The sequence below is a fragment of the Bombina bombina genome, chromosome 4 (genome assembly GCF_027579735.1).
Source record: "Bombina bombina isolate aBomBom1 chromosome 4, aBomBom1.pri, whole genome shotgun sequence".
In the NCBI taxonomy this organism is placed as follows: domain Eukaryota; kingdom Metazoa; phylum Chordata; class Amphibia; order Anura; family Bombinatoridae; genus Bombina; species Bombina bombina.
This window is the reverse complement of record NC_069502.1, coordinates 534,090,064-534,105,996: the sequence shown is the minus strand read 5'-3', so window position 1 is coordinate 534,105,996 and position 15,933 is coordinate 534,090,064.

Here is a 15,933-nt window from a genome sequence, read left to right as displayed (position 1 = left end):
AGCCAATCGGAATTAAGGTAGAAAAAATCCTATTGGCTGATGCAATCAGCCAAGAGGATTGCACTTCAATCCTATTGGCTGTTCTAATCAGTCAATAGGATAGAAGTTAATCCTATTGGCTGTTCTATTCAGCCAATAGGATTGAAGTTCAATCCTATTGGCTGATTGCATCAGCCAATAGGATTTTTTCTACCTTAATTCCGATTTTCTGATAGAATTCTATCAGCCATTCGGAATTGAAGGGACCCCATCTTGGATGACGTCATTTAAAGGAACCTTCATTCAGTCGTCGGATGAAGAAAGAAGAGGATGCTCCGCGTCGGATGTCTTGAAGATGGACATGCTCCGTGCCGGATGGATAAAGATAGAAGATGCCGTCTGGATGAAGACTTCTGTCCGTCTGGAGGACCTCTTCTTCCCGGCTTGGATGAAGACTTCTGCCCATCTGGAGGACCACTTCGCCCTGCTTCGTTGAGGACTTCGGCCCGGTTGTGTGAAAACTTCTCAAGGTAGGGTGATCTTCAAGGGGTTAGTGTTAGGTTTTATTAAGGGGGGATTGGTGAGTTTTAGAGTAGGGTTGGGTGTGTGGGTGGTGGGTTTTAATGTTGGGGGGGTGTATTGTACTATTTTTTACAGGTAAAAGAGCTGATTACTTTGTGGCAATGCCCCGGAAAAGGCCCTTTTAAGGGCTATTTGTAATTTAGTATAGGGTAGGGCTTTTTATTATTTTGGGGGGCTTTTTTATTTTATTAGGGGGATTAGATTAGGTGTAATTAGATTAAAAAACTTGTAATTATTTTATTATTTTCTGAAATTTTGTGTTTTTTTTCCGTACTTTAGATAATTGTATTTAATTGTATTTAATTGTAGTTAATTTAGGGAATTAATTTAATTATAGTGTAGTGTTAGGTGTAATTGTAACTTAGGTTAGGTTTTATTTTAAGAGTAAATTTGTCTTTATTTTAACTAGGTAGCTATTAAATAGTTAATAACTATTTAATAACTATTGTACCTAGTTAAAATAAATACAAAGTTGCCTGTAAAATAAAAATAAACCCTGAGATAGCTACAATGTAACTATTAGTTATATTGTAGCTAGCTTAGGGTTTATTTTATAGGTAAGTATTTAGTTTTAAATAGGAATAATTTAGTTAATGATAGTAATTTTATTTAGATTTATTTAAATTATATTTAAGTTAGGGGGTGTTAGGGTTAGGGTTAGAGTTAGAGGTTAATACATTTAATATAGTTGCGGCGACATTGGGAGCGGCAGATTAGGGGTTAATAAATGTAGGTAGGTGTCGGCGATGTTAGGGATGGCAGATTAGGGGTTAGTAAAATTTAACTAGTGTTTGCGATGCGGCGGGTTAGACTTAGTTTTACGGTTTAATAACTTTAATATAGTGGCGGCGATGTTGGGGGCGGCAGATTAGGGGTTAATAAATGTAGTTAGGTTGCGGCAACATTGGGGGTGGCAGATTCGGGGTTAATAAATATAATGTAGGTGTCGGCGATGTTGGGGGCAGCAGATTAGGGGTTCATAAGTATAATGTAGGTGGCGTCGGTGTCCGGAGCGGCAGATTAGGGGTTAATAATATAATGCAGGTGTCGAGGATGTCAGGGGCATCAGATTAGGGGTTAATAAGAGTAAGATTAAGGGTGTTTAGACTCGGGGTTCATGTTAGGGTGTTAGGTGTAGACATAACTTTTAATTCCCCATAGGAATCAATGGGGCTGCGATAGGAGCTTTACGCTGCATTTTTGCAGGTGTTAGTTTTTTTTTCAACCGGCTCTCCCCCATCGATTCCTACAGGGAAATCGTGCACAAGCACGCTTAGCCAGCTCACCGCTACCGTAAGCAGCGCTGGTATTGAGGTTAGATGTGGAGCAACATTTTGCTCTCCGCTCACTTTTCTGCAGCTAACACCGGGTTTGTAAAAACCCGTAATACCAGCGTTGTCTGTAGGTGAGCGGTGAGCATAAAATGCTCCTTAGCATCGCACGGCCTTACCGAAAAAACTCGTAATCTAGCCGAGGATACGCAATTGACGTAAGTGGATTTGTGGTATTTTCGAGTCTGGCCAAAAAAGTGAGCGGTACACCTGTCATTTCAAGAGTCGTAATACCAGCGGGCATTAAAAAACTGCGTTGGGACCTCTCAACACTGCTTTTTAAGGCTAACGTAGACTCGTAATCTAGGCGATTATTAGTTAATTTAAGTAATAGAGAATTAAACTCACTTACTCATTTTTTTAAACGAAGCTTGCATATACTAAATAATTATATTTTTATTTTGGCTGAAAACGTCACCAACAACCGCCCCAAAATTAATGATGGACCCACTCATTATTCATGCAGTCACATCGGCCAATAGCAGGCAGCAAAAATTTGCTTCATTTGCATATTCATGATGTCATCCATCCTCGCATGCACATTAGTAACTGTGGGCAATCGCATGCGCAATAGACAGTAATGGCACAGTCTCCATCTTCAAATGTCTGCTCCCACTCCTATTGGTCTGCATCTGATGCATGGTTCATTACGTGCCTGCATACTCCTATCCTGGACAATCAGTTTTGCACATGCGTGGGTTCAGGACAAGGCATACTGCGCATGTGGGCCGCCATTATTGTTCTACCTAGGTAGAACTCTCCAATTTTATCTGCATAATGACGATCCGGGGGGTTTGGCAGAATACATAATTTATAAGTAAAATTACAGGTAAACAAAAAAAATTGCTTAACGATGTTGTTTGTGAACTATAAGTATAGTTTGAGATGTTTTTAAATCTGAAAACTTTTTTGGGGGTTTCCTATCCCTTTAAGAAACCCAGGGACTCACTAACTTTAAGAAAGAAACTTTGGGACATTTAGTCTCCCTACTTCCATTGACATAAATTCCTTAGGAATACTCTTGGCAAAGTTATATTAAAATAACTACTTTTTTTTTTTTTGTTATCCATATATACCAGAATATATTTTCAATGGTTTGAATTCATGATAGTCTCTCTTTTTAAATGACATCTTTAGAATTAAATTATATAATGCATATAGAAGAAAAGAGGAAAAGATTAATGGCAAGAGGCTAATTTATCTATATATCTACTCTTGATTGAATGGAACATCCATTTATTTTTATATAGGTATAGAATTGTTTATTTACTTCTGAGAAGATCTGGGGGAAAAGGTTGATATCTAGCCAATCTACTTTTATTTTATAAATTTAAATTTCAAACAATATATCATTTGAAGGGAAGGAAGTTTGAGATCCTATGAATGGTGCTGATATGTGATAAATATTTGCTTTTCCCCATAAGGTCAATTTAAGTTATTGTATAATAAGGACTCATCTTATATAGTTACGGAAAAGTAAGGGGAAAAATAAAGAAGGAAAGTTTTCCTATATAGTTGTTTTAGGGAATTCAAGAAAAAGAATAAAGAAAAAACCTAAGAACCAGGAAGTAAACTTATATCTTCTTTACATCCTCTATACCCTCTATTCTTTTAAAATCTTGCTTCTATAAAGGCAGGAAAATTATTGTTAGAGAACTTACACAGGAGACTTAATATCACTAAATATAATTTTTTTTTCTTCATCACTATCACACACTCAGGCCTAGATTTGGAGTTTGGCGGTAGATGGGCTGTTAACGCTACGCGGGCTTTTTTCTGGCCGCACCATAAAATTAACTCTGGTATCGAGAGTCCAAAAAAATGCTGCGTTAGGCTCCAAAAAAGGAGCGTAGAGCATTTTTACCGCAAATGCAACTCTCGATACCAGAGTTGCTTACGGACGCGGCCAGCCTCAAAAACGTGCTCGTGCACGATTCTCCCATAGGAAACAATGGGGTTGTTTGAGCTGAAAAAAAACCTAAAACCTGCAAAAAAGCAGCGTTCAGCTCCTAACGCAGCCCCATTGTTTCCTATGGGGAAACACTTCCTACGTCTGCACCTAACACTCTAACATGTACCCCGAGTCTAAACACCCCTAACCTTACACTTATTAACCCCTAATCTGCCGCCCCCGCTATCGCTGACCCCTGCATTATATTATTAACCCCTAATCTGCCGCTCCGTACACCGCCGCAACCTACGTTATCCCTATGTACCCCTAATCTGCTGCCCCTAACACCGCCGACCCCTATATTATATTTATTAACCCCTAACATGCCCCCCACAACGTCGCCGCCAGCTACTTACAATAATTAACCCCTAATCTGCCGACCGCAAAGCGCCGCCACCTACGTTATCCTTATGTACCCCTAATCTGCTGCCCCTAACACCGCCGACCCCTATATTATATTTATTAACCCCTAATCTGCCCCCCTCAACGTCGCCGACACCTGCCTACACTTATTAACCCCTAATCTGCTGAGCGGACCTGAGCGCTACTATAATAAAGTTATTAACCCCTAATCCGCCTCACTAACCCTATAATAAATAGTATTAACCCCTAATCTGCCCTCCCTAACATCAACGACACCTAACTTCAATTATTAACCCCTAATCTGACGAGCGAATCTTGCCGCTACTGTAATAAATGGATTAACCCCTAAAGCTAAGTCTAACCCTAACATCGGAACAGCCAATAGAATATGAGCTCAATCTGATTGGCTGATTGGATCAGCCAATCGGATTGAACTTGATTCTGATTGGCTGATTCCATCAGCCAATCAGAATATTCCTACCTTAATTCCGATAGGCTGATAGAATCCTATCAGCCAATCGGAATTCGAGGGACGCCATCTTGGATGACGTCCCTTAAAGGAACCGTCATTCGTCAGGAGACGCCGGAAGAAGAGGATGGATCCGCGTCGGATGCTTCAACATGGACCCGCTCCGCACCGGATGGAAGAAGATCGAAGATGCAGCTTGGATGAAGATGTTTGCCGGTCCGGATGTCCTCTTCTTGCCGGATAGGAGGAAGACTTTGGAGCCTCTTCTGGACCTCTTCAGCACCGGATGCCAGGACAGATCGGTGATACCTGTTGAGGTGAAGACAAGGTAGGAAGATCTTCAGGGGCTTAGTGTTAGGTTTATTTAAGGGGGTTTGGGTTAGATTAGGGGTATGTGGGTGGTGGGTTGTAATGTTGGGGGGGGGTATTGTATGTTTTTTTTTACAGGCAAAAGAGCTGATTTTCTTGGGGCATGCCCCGCAAAGGGCCCTGTTCAGGGCTGGTAAGGTAAAAGAGCTTTTAAATTTATTAATTTAGAATAGGGTAGGGAATTTTTTTATTTTGGGGGTCTTTGTTATTTTATTAGGGGGCTTAGAGTAGGTGTAATTAGTTTAAAATTGTTGTAATATTTTTCTTATGTTTGTAAATATTTTTTTATTTTTTGTAACTTAGTTCTTTTTTATTTTTTGTACTTTAGTTAGTTTATGTAATTGTAGTTATTTTTAGAAATTGTATTTAATTTATTTATTGATAGTGTAGTGTTAGGTTTTATTGTAGGTAATTGTAGGTATTTTATTTAATTAATTTATTGATAGGGTAGTGTTAGGTTTAATTATAACTTAGGTTAGGACTTATTTTACAGGTAATTTTGTTATTATTTTAACTAGGTAACTATTAAATAGTTCTTAACTATTTAATAGCTATTGTACCTGGTTAAAATAATTACAAAGTTGCCTGTAAAATAAATATTAATCCTAAAATAGCTACAATGTAATTATAATTTATATTGTAGCTATATTAGGATTTATTTTACAGGTAAGTATTTAGCTTTAAATAGGAATAATTTATTTAATAAGAGTTAATTAATTTCGTTAGATTTAAATTATATTTAACTTAGGGGGGTGTTAGTATTAGGGTTAGACTTAGCTTTAGGGGTTAATACATTTATTAGAATAGCGGCGAGATTCGGTCGTCAGATTAGGGGTTAATAATTGAAGTTAGGTGTCGGCGATGTTAGGGAGGGCAGATTAGGGGTTAATACTATTTATGATAGGGTTAGTGAGGCAGATTAGGGGTTAATAACTTTATTATAGTAGCGGTGCGGTCCGCTCGGCAGATTAGGGGTTAATAAGTGTAGGCAGGTGTCGGCGACGTTGAGGGGGGCAGATTAGGGGTTAATAAATATAATATAGGGGTCGGCGGTGTTAGGGGCAGCAGATTAGGGGTACATAAGGATAACGTAGGTGGCGGCGCTTTGCGGTCGGCAGATTAGGGGTTAATTATTGTAAGTAGCTGGCGGCGACGTTGTGGGGGGCAGGTTAGGGGTTAATTAATATAATACAGGGGTCGGCGGGGTTAGGGGCAGCAGATTAGGGGTACATAAGTATAACGTAGGTGGCGGTCGGCAGATTAGGGGTTAAAAAAATTTAATCGAGTTGCGGCGATGTGGGGGGACCTCGGTTTAGGGGTACATAGGTAGTTTATGGGTGTTAGTGTACTTTAGGGTACAGTAGTTAAGAGCTTTATGAACCGGCGTTAGCCCAGAAAGCTCTTAACTCCTGCTTTTTTCCTGCGGCTGGAGTTTTGTCGTTAGATTTCTAACGCTCACTTCAGACACGACTCTAAATACCGGCGTTAGGAAGATCCCATTGATCTGTTAGGTTTTATTGTAGGTAATTGTAGGTATTTTATTTAATTAATTTATTGATAGGGTAGTGTTAGGTTTAATTATAACTTAGGTTAGGACTTATTTTACAGGTAATTTTGTTATTATTTTAACTAGGTAACTATTAAATAGTTCTTAACTATTTAATAGCTATTGTACCTGGTTAAAATAATTACAAAGTTGCCTGTAAAATAAATATTAATCCTAAAATAGCTACAATGTAATTATAATTTATATTGTAGCTATATTAGGATTTATTTTACAGGTAAGTATTTAGCTTTAAATAGGAATAATTTATTTAATAAGAGTTAATTAATTTCGTTAGATTTAAATTATATTTAACTTAGGGGGGTGTTAGTATTAGGGTTAGACTTAGCTTTAGGGGTTAATACATTTATTAGAATAGCGGCGAGATTCGGTCGTCAGATTAGGGGTTAATAATTGAAGTTAGGTGTTGGCGATGTTAGGGAGGGCAGATTAGGGGTTAATACTATTTATGATAGGGTTAGTGAGGCAGATTAGGGGTTAATAACTTTATTATAATAGCGGTGCGGTCCGCTCGGCAGATTAGGGGTTAATAAGTGTAGGCAGGTGTCGGCGACGTTGAGGGGGGCAGATTAGGGGTTAATAAATATAATATAGGGGTCGGCGGTGTTAGGGGCAGCAGATTAGGGGTACATAAGGATAACGTAGGTGGCGGCGCTTTGCGGTCGGCAGATTAGGGGTTAATTATTGTAAGTAGCTGGCGGCGACGTTGTGGGGGGCAGGTTAGGGGTTAATAAATATAATACAGGGGTCGGCGGGGTTAGGGGCAGCAGATTAGGGGTACATAAGTATAACGTAGGTGGCGGTCAGCAGATTAGGGGTTAAAAAAATTTAATCGAGTTGCGGCGATGTGGGGGGACCTCGGTTTAGGGGTACATAGGTAGTTTATGGGTGTTAGTGTACTTTAGGGTACAGTAGTTAAGAGCTTTATGAACCGGCGTTAGCCCAGAAAGCTCTTAACTCCTGCTTTTTTCCTGCGGCTGGAGTTTTGTCGTTAGATTTCTAACGCTCACTTCAGACACGACTCTAAATACCGGCGTTAGGAAGATCCCATTGAAAAGATAGGATACGCAAATGGCGTAGGGGGATCTGCGGTATGGAAAAGTCGCGGCTGAAAAGTGAGCGTTAGACCCTATTTTGAGTGACTCCAAATACCGGCGGTAGCCTAAAACCAGCGTTAGGAGCCTCTAACGCTGGTTTTCACGGCTAACGCCAAACTCTAAATCTAGGCCTTATAGTATTAAATTGGATAATTTCTCGCTTTGACTGCAAGATTCTCTGCTTTGCTTGTATCACTAATTCACTTTCACTTTTCTCTATTTTTACTTGTTTTATAAACACATGGAAAAATGTATCACCTCTTTCAAGAATAAATTCCCAGCCAGGAATTCAAAGAATAGACAAGAAAAAAAATCTAGCAGAAGACAATCTGACTCAGTCAGAATCAGTAATGAGGAAATTATAGTTACTTCTGTGCCAATTGAATCAGAAACCCTAATTAAAGAACTTACTGATATCTTTATGCCACAATTCACCCAAATAAGAAAAGGATTAGCTACACTATCTAGTGAAGTGACATTATTTTAAACTCGTATTACTGAGGCAGAACAAAGAATATCAGATGTTGAAGATAAGGTAAATGTACAAGAATCTGATATAGGCAAGATGAAAATAGAAATTGACTCACTCAGCTAAAATTGATGATTTAGAGAATAGATCTAGACAAAATAATCTGAGATTTATTGGGATCCATGAGGGTTTTATGAATGAAGATTTAGTAAAATCTTTTCTACCCAATTTACTAGGGCTGTCAACTAAAATGCAAAATATCATTATTGAGAGAATACAGTCAGACATAATGGAAACGGAAAAACCTTACCCAGACCTGTTATTACGAAGTGTCTTAACTACCAGGACAAGATTTTAATATTAAAGGCTTATAAGGGTTTAGGAAATACTCCATTTATTGAGGGAAGGACATTTTGTTTCAGGATTATTCTGCAGGTGTAGTAAGTAAAAGGAAATTGCTAAATCCTTTTTGTACTGAATTAATTAAAGCCGGCATTAATACCACTATTATTTATCCTGCCAAGCTGAAAATTACGTTAGAGAATGAGGTTAACTTTTTTGACAATCTGACCTCAGCTCAGGAATTTGTACATAGCAGAGGAATCCTTGCTTGACCACGAATATGTAAATGGGTTATATATCATATCTTTATTGTATACAGAAGGCTATATGCTTGCTTTATTTTGTATACCTCTTCCCCTCTCCCCTTTTTTTTTCCTCCTCTTTCTACTCTCTCACCTCTTTTACAGGATATAGTGAAGAGATACTATTTCAGATTGGTTTTAAATAAAATAAATAATAATGAGTTTGAAAATAATTTCTTGGAATATTGGAGGTATAACCTCTCCAATTAAAAGGAAAGCTATCTTAAAATATATTAAGAATATGCATGCAGATATAGCGCTTATACAGAAAACCCATCTAACTAAAACAGAGCCTGAAAAGTTAAAAGTAGGATGGGTAGGGGAATTTTTTTTTACACCCTGCAAAAAAAACAGCAAAGGCGACAGCTATTCTTTTTAAAAAGTCTCTAAAGGTCAACATAATCTCACAGGAAATTGATAGGGATGAAAGATATGTAATTTTACGAATTAAAATATTTGACCAAATGTATACCCTCTGCAATCTATATGGACCTAATAAGTGGGATATACACTTCTGGGATAGAATACAAAATAGATTAATAGCAAATCTATGCGAAAACATCATTATAGGAGGGGACTTCAACATTGCCCCTTTGGATAATTTGGATAGGATGAGGGAGTCAGACAGTAATCTTAAAAATATTAGGAATAGCGGAAGAGAGACTAAATTATATAAATCTTTACTTAATCATTTGAAAGTTAAAGATATCTGGAGAATGAGGAATCCTAATGAACGAGCATTTACATGTGTCTCTAAAGTGCACAAGTCATCTTCATGCATAGATTACTTTCTGATATCCACCTCTATTACTGTTTATGTAAAAAAGGCAGAAATTAAGGAAATAACTATTTCTGATCATTCACCAATTACATTAGAATTTAATTTTGAACACCGACGAAAAAACGTAGGATTAAGGTTTCCAAAATATCTAATGGCTAACAGAAAGTTACAGCAATTTTTGAAAAATAAATTGGAAGAATATCACCAATTTAATAAAGACTACTTAGAAAATATTGAAATATATTGGGAAGCTTTTAAAGCAGTAATTCGCAGAGATATATTATCTTATCTCATCACTCTTAAGAAAAAGAGTAAATCTAGAGGAGACCAATTAGCGAAACAATTAACCAATGCATATAATAAATACCTAATGGAAAGAAATCCAAATAATTGGAAAACATATATTAATACAAAAGATGCAAGGGATACCTGTCATTTGAACAAACACAATAAAATGAAAAGAGAGCAAAAAGTTTATTTTACAGATTTGAAGTCTGGAAAATATCTGGCCAATCTTGTTAAAAATCGAAAATATGACAATCCTATATCCTCAATTAAAGCAGGTGGTAAGTTGACATCTTCCACAGAGAAAATCAGTCAATAATTTTTACCATATATCAGAGAGTATACAGTATAGAAGGTCAGATATTGATGAAGAACAAAAGAAACATTTCTGGAACAGCATTGAAATCCTGACTATTACCATAGAGCAGATGGAAATGGTGGAAGCACCCACATCAATTGAGGAAGTAGAATTAGTTATTAAAAAGTCATCCTGTAATAAAGCTGCGGGTCCCGACAATTTACCTTATGAATTTTATAAAATCTTGAAAGATTCAATAGGACCAATCTTAGTGGATCTATATAACAACTATTTAATAAGGGGAAATGAACCATACAAACAGTTTTTACAATAGTATACATCTCTTATCTTAAAACCAGATAAAAATCCAGAGGATATGGGAGCCTATAGACAAATCACATTATTAAATATTGATTATAAAATTCCTACATCTATCATAGCCAACAGAATGCAAAATATGATGACATTTATTATACACAAAGATCAAACAGGCCGCTGGTGGGCTGCAGCAGCTGGGGCTGGAAAGCTACAATTTAAAGGGGGATTAATGAATGCAATTGGGTTGTAGGGTGCCTTTATAACACCAATCTCGCAATTTTTTTAATACAAAGTAACACAATTTAATTCTGGGGAAGAAGTATCCCAGTAATCCCCTTTGAGAAAAATGGGGCATGTGCATTCTTCCGACTCAATGGAAAATTGGACTGGTCTTTATATTTTTCCAGGGCTGCTTTTTATTCCCAGTCCGGCCCTGGCCATGATACCCAAATGTTGAAACACTTGAAAGTGATGCAGCATTGCTGTAAAAATATGACTAGAAAATATTACCTGAACATCTCTATGTAGAAAAGAAAGATATTTTACCTCAAAATATATTTACACCCCAATGTAAAGTACGTTAAGCAGCAAATCAGTATGTCTGTCCCGGGACAGGCAAGGGAGTGAGCCTCATGAACACTTGTGCTATTTTTCTATTCAGTTTAAGGAAGTTTATTATGAAATCTCATGAAAGTTAAGTGAAATATCATGAGATCACAGTAAAAGAGCTCATGACCTCAGCACTGTTGATGCTGATTGGCTGCAGGTCATTTCTTCATTTAAAAAAAAAAAAATGTTTACCTGCACCTGGACAGCAGTTGAAGTATAACTTTTTACACAGCAATTACTCTAGTGAGCTGAGGAAATTGTGAGGTAAAATATCTTCCTTTTTACATAGAGATGCTCAGGTGATATTTTCCTGACAGCTTTTTACAGTTATACTGCATCAGTTTCAAGTGATTTAGCATATGAGTATTATGTCCCTTTAAGTGATTCCTATGTTGTCTATAAAGTATTTGCTACAATAGCCGTCCTATGAAAAAGGGTATCCGCCTATGACAGTAATGCTGAAACTCCGATTTGTGCAAAAGTCTTGACATTTTAATCACATGATCAGACATTACGGTGACCCTGTTTAAGAACTAAAGTATCTAGGACTACTCGATTTGAAGACTCTCACTACATAAGTTAAAGGGACAGTCTAGTCCAAAAAAAACTTTCATGATTCAGATATAGATATATTCAGATATATATAGTTATGTAATTTTAAACAATTTTCCAATTTACTTTTATCACCAATTTGTCTTTGTTCTCTTGGTATTCTTAGTTGAAAGCTTAACCTAGGAGGTTCATTTGCTAATTTCTTAGACCTTGAAGACCGCCTCTTAAGAATGCATTTTAACAGGTTTTTCACCATTAGAGGGTGCATGTTTTTCATATAGATAACACTGTGCTCATGCACGTGAAGTTACCTGGGAGTCATCACTGATTGGCTAAACTGCAAGTCTGCCAAAAGAACTGAAATAAAGGGAGATAATCACAGAGGTAAAAAAAATATATAAATATAACTGTGTTGGTTATGCAAAACTAGGGAATGGATAAAAAAGGGATTATCTATCTTTTAAAACAATAACAATTCTGGTGTAGAGTGTCACTTTAATAGACAGAGAAGCTGATTGGTTAAATCTTTACATACGTGAATTGTTTACTATGTGTCCTATTGGAAGTCGCAATAACGAATATCAACACAATGAATTGTAAGATATGTTCTTTGTGTGTTTATTAACTTAAACCTGTTGAAATTTCACACTATTAATGCATATGATTTTTAATACATGTTCCACTGGTAAATATTGAAAGATTTAAATGGCAATGTGCACTTTGATCAGGGCCGCCATCAGGGGGTGACAGGGGTGACTCCTGTCAGGGGCCCAATGAGCCAGGGGGGCCCCATGAGGCAAGAACTAAAAAAAAAAAAAAAAAAAATTAAAATTTTTGCAGCCACCAGTGGGTACTACAGCAGAGTGCTAATTGATCATGGGAAATGTTATTACAAGTAGTAAAGTATTAGCATTTGAGAGGATTTCTTAGTGTGCACTAAACCACTATACTCAGTGTGAGACAGACTTGGCACTTTGTACAGTGTGTGCCTGAGTCAGACGGCAGATCACTTTCATTTGAAGAGGAGGTGGACTTACTTAGCAAATGTTTTTTATTTCTTTGTGCAATTTTGGATTGTAACTTCAGTGTGATAGTAGTTGTATGGTGGGGCCAGGGGTCCATAAAAACATTTTTTTTTTAGCAGCAGTGTATTTATGATTATTTGACACTGCTGTATAAATTCTATATTTAAAAGCATGCAGAAATGTTTCCTCCTCAATACACAAATGGTAGATGCCCTTTTGGCAGATATGCATTTTATATATATATATATATATATATATATATATATATATATATATATATATATATATATATATATATTACATTCCAGTTTACTATATATATATATACATCTGCATAACATTTTATACTCTCAGACTAAGGCCTAGATTTAGAGTTCGGCGTTAGCCGTGAAAACCAGCGTTAGAGGCCCCTAACGCGGGTTTCTTACGGACTCCGGTATTTAGAGTTTATTTACCGACACTCCAAAATCACCTAACGCTGAAATTTCTACCGACACCTCAGACCCAGTAGTAAACATATACCGACAAAAAAAAAATCCACGAATCAAATTAAAAATATTACACAAAGTACACTTACACTCATACAAACACTACACTATGTTTATTTTTCATATTTAATAATTTTTCATCAAAATACAAAGGATTAAAGTTGCGAGATCTCGGGTGTTTTGAAAAAAAACAACACAAATCCATTTTCCCATTGACTTACATTGACACACGGGAAAAGACCCTCATATACCTACATCTAACTAATAACATTATCACAAAATACACTCATCGATGCATACAAACAATATACACCACATGACATACACAAAATATTTATTTATTACAAAAAGAACACGATTTAGTTACTTTTTCACGCAAGCTCATGACGTCACTCACTTTACGAGGAAAACCAGTCTTAGAAAAAAAAAAAAATTGTTTTAGAGCCTCCATTGACTTCTATTGGGAAGACGTGCTCGTGCACGCAAAACCCTCATTTCCCTAACGCACGCAAATAGCGTAGACAGAAAAACTCCAAATACCAGCGCTAGAAAAAACATGATTTTATGCGTTAGACCCAGCTATGATAAATAGATCAAGAAATGACTATTTCCCTATGGTGGATTTATGGATTTTAATTATTGAATATTCACAACACCATTAAATTTTTCTCACACTTTTAGATTACATCAATTACAAATCAACATCACTAGTAACACATTATTATTTAAATAAAATTACATTTAAACTGTAAAAAAAATTCATTAAACATTTCTGGATTCACAAACAGTACACAATGGGAAACACCTCTCATTTACCTTTATTATTGCATTTCAGTTATTCAACTCATATGCTTTCAGCAACTGCATATCTACATAGGCTTAACACATGATCACTCATGGATGCACATATATTACTTTTAACATTCACTCATACATGTGCATTCAAATGATGGGGGAAAACACATTACATTCTCTAGAGGAATCACAAAACACAACATATGGATTTTACTGTACTTTTAACATCATTACACCAGATTACAGATGTCACTTTATGGGAAGGAACAACAATGCCAGACCGCTATATAGAAGTCAGCATATGTGGGACACAATCACAATATATACGTATATGTACATAACACGCATCACCCATCACGCAACCACAAAGCACACATTTATATTTTATTCAGCACACAATAACAATGTAGCACAATACAACAACACAATGAGGATTTATGAACTACATAGGCAGGTTAATAATATCATGACGTCATTAGAAGATTCAACCATACACATCACAGATTCACCACTGTACCGCCCCTTTAGGAACTTTAACACTCAATACTACAATACAACATATACATAAACAACAGTTTGGAACAGCATTATTATGGAAATTTCAATGGGACAATTAAGAAATATTGTCAGATCGCAAATCACTTATATATATATAATACTACAGATGACAGCCGGAAGTTATTCAGTATTAGTGCCATTTGAATGGAAAGCATACAATATTTACAGCTCGGCAATCACTTATATATACAATACTACAGATGACAGCCGGAAGTTATTCAGTATTAGTGTCATTTTTATGGGACGCATACAATATTGACAGCTCGGCAATCACTTATATATACACAATACTACAGATGACAGCCGGAAGTTATTCAGCATTAGTGCGATTTGAAAGGGACGCATACAATATTGACATCTCGGCAATCACTTATATATACAATACTACAGATGACAGCCGGAAGTTCTTCAGTATTAGTGCCATTTGAAAGGGACGCATACAATATTGACATCTCGGCAATCACTTATATATACAATACTACAGATGACAGCCGGAAGTTCTTCAGCATTAGTGCGATTTTAAAGGGACGCATACAATATTGACATCTCGGCAATCACTTATATATACAATACTACAGATGACAGCCGGAAGTTCTTCAGTATTAGTGCGATTTTAAAGGGACGCATACAATATTGACATCTCGGCAATCACTTATATATACAATACTACAGATGACAGCCGGAAGTTCTTCAGTATTAGTGCAATTTGAAAGGGACGCATACAATATTGACATCTCGGCAATCACTTATATATACAATACTACAGATGACAGCCGGAAGTTCTTCAGCATTAGTGCGATTTTTATGGGACGCATACAATATTGACAGCTCGGCAATCACTTATATATACAATACTACAGATGGCAGACGGGAAGTTCGGAATTCTTATTGCGATTTGAAAGGGACGCATACAATATTGACAGCTCGGCAATCACTTATATATACAATAATACAGATGGCAGACGGGAAGTTCAGAATTATTATTGCGATTTTAAAGGGACGCATACAATATTGACATCTCGACAATCACTTATATATACAATACTACAGATGGCAGACGGGAAGTTCTGAATTATTATTGCGATTTTAAAGGGACGCATACAATATTGACATCTCGACAATCACTTATATATACAATACTACAGATGGCAGACGGGAAGTTCTGAATTATTATTGCGATTTTAAAGGGACGCGTACAATATTGACAGCTCGGCAATCACTTATATATACAATACTACAGATGGCAGACGGGAAGTTCGGAATTATTATTGCGATTTTAAAGGGACGCATACAATATTGACATCTCGACAATCACTTATATATACAATACTACAGATGGCAGATGTTACTTTATCGTTTACAAACAATGTTGCAGCAACATTGATCGATCACATTCGATGCACATT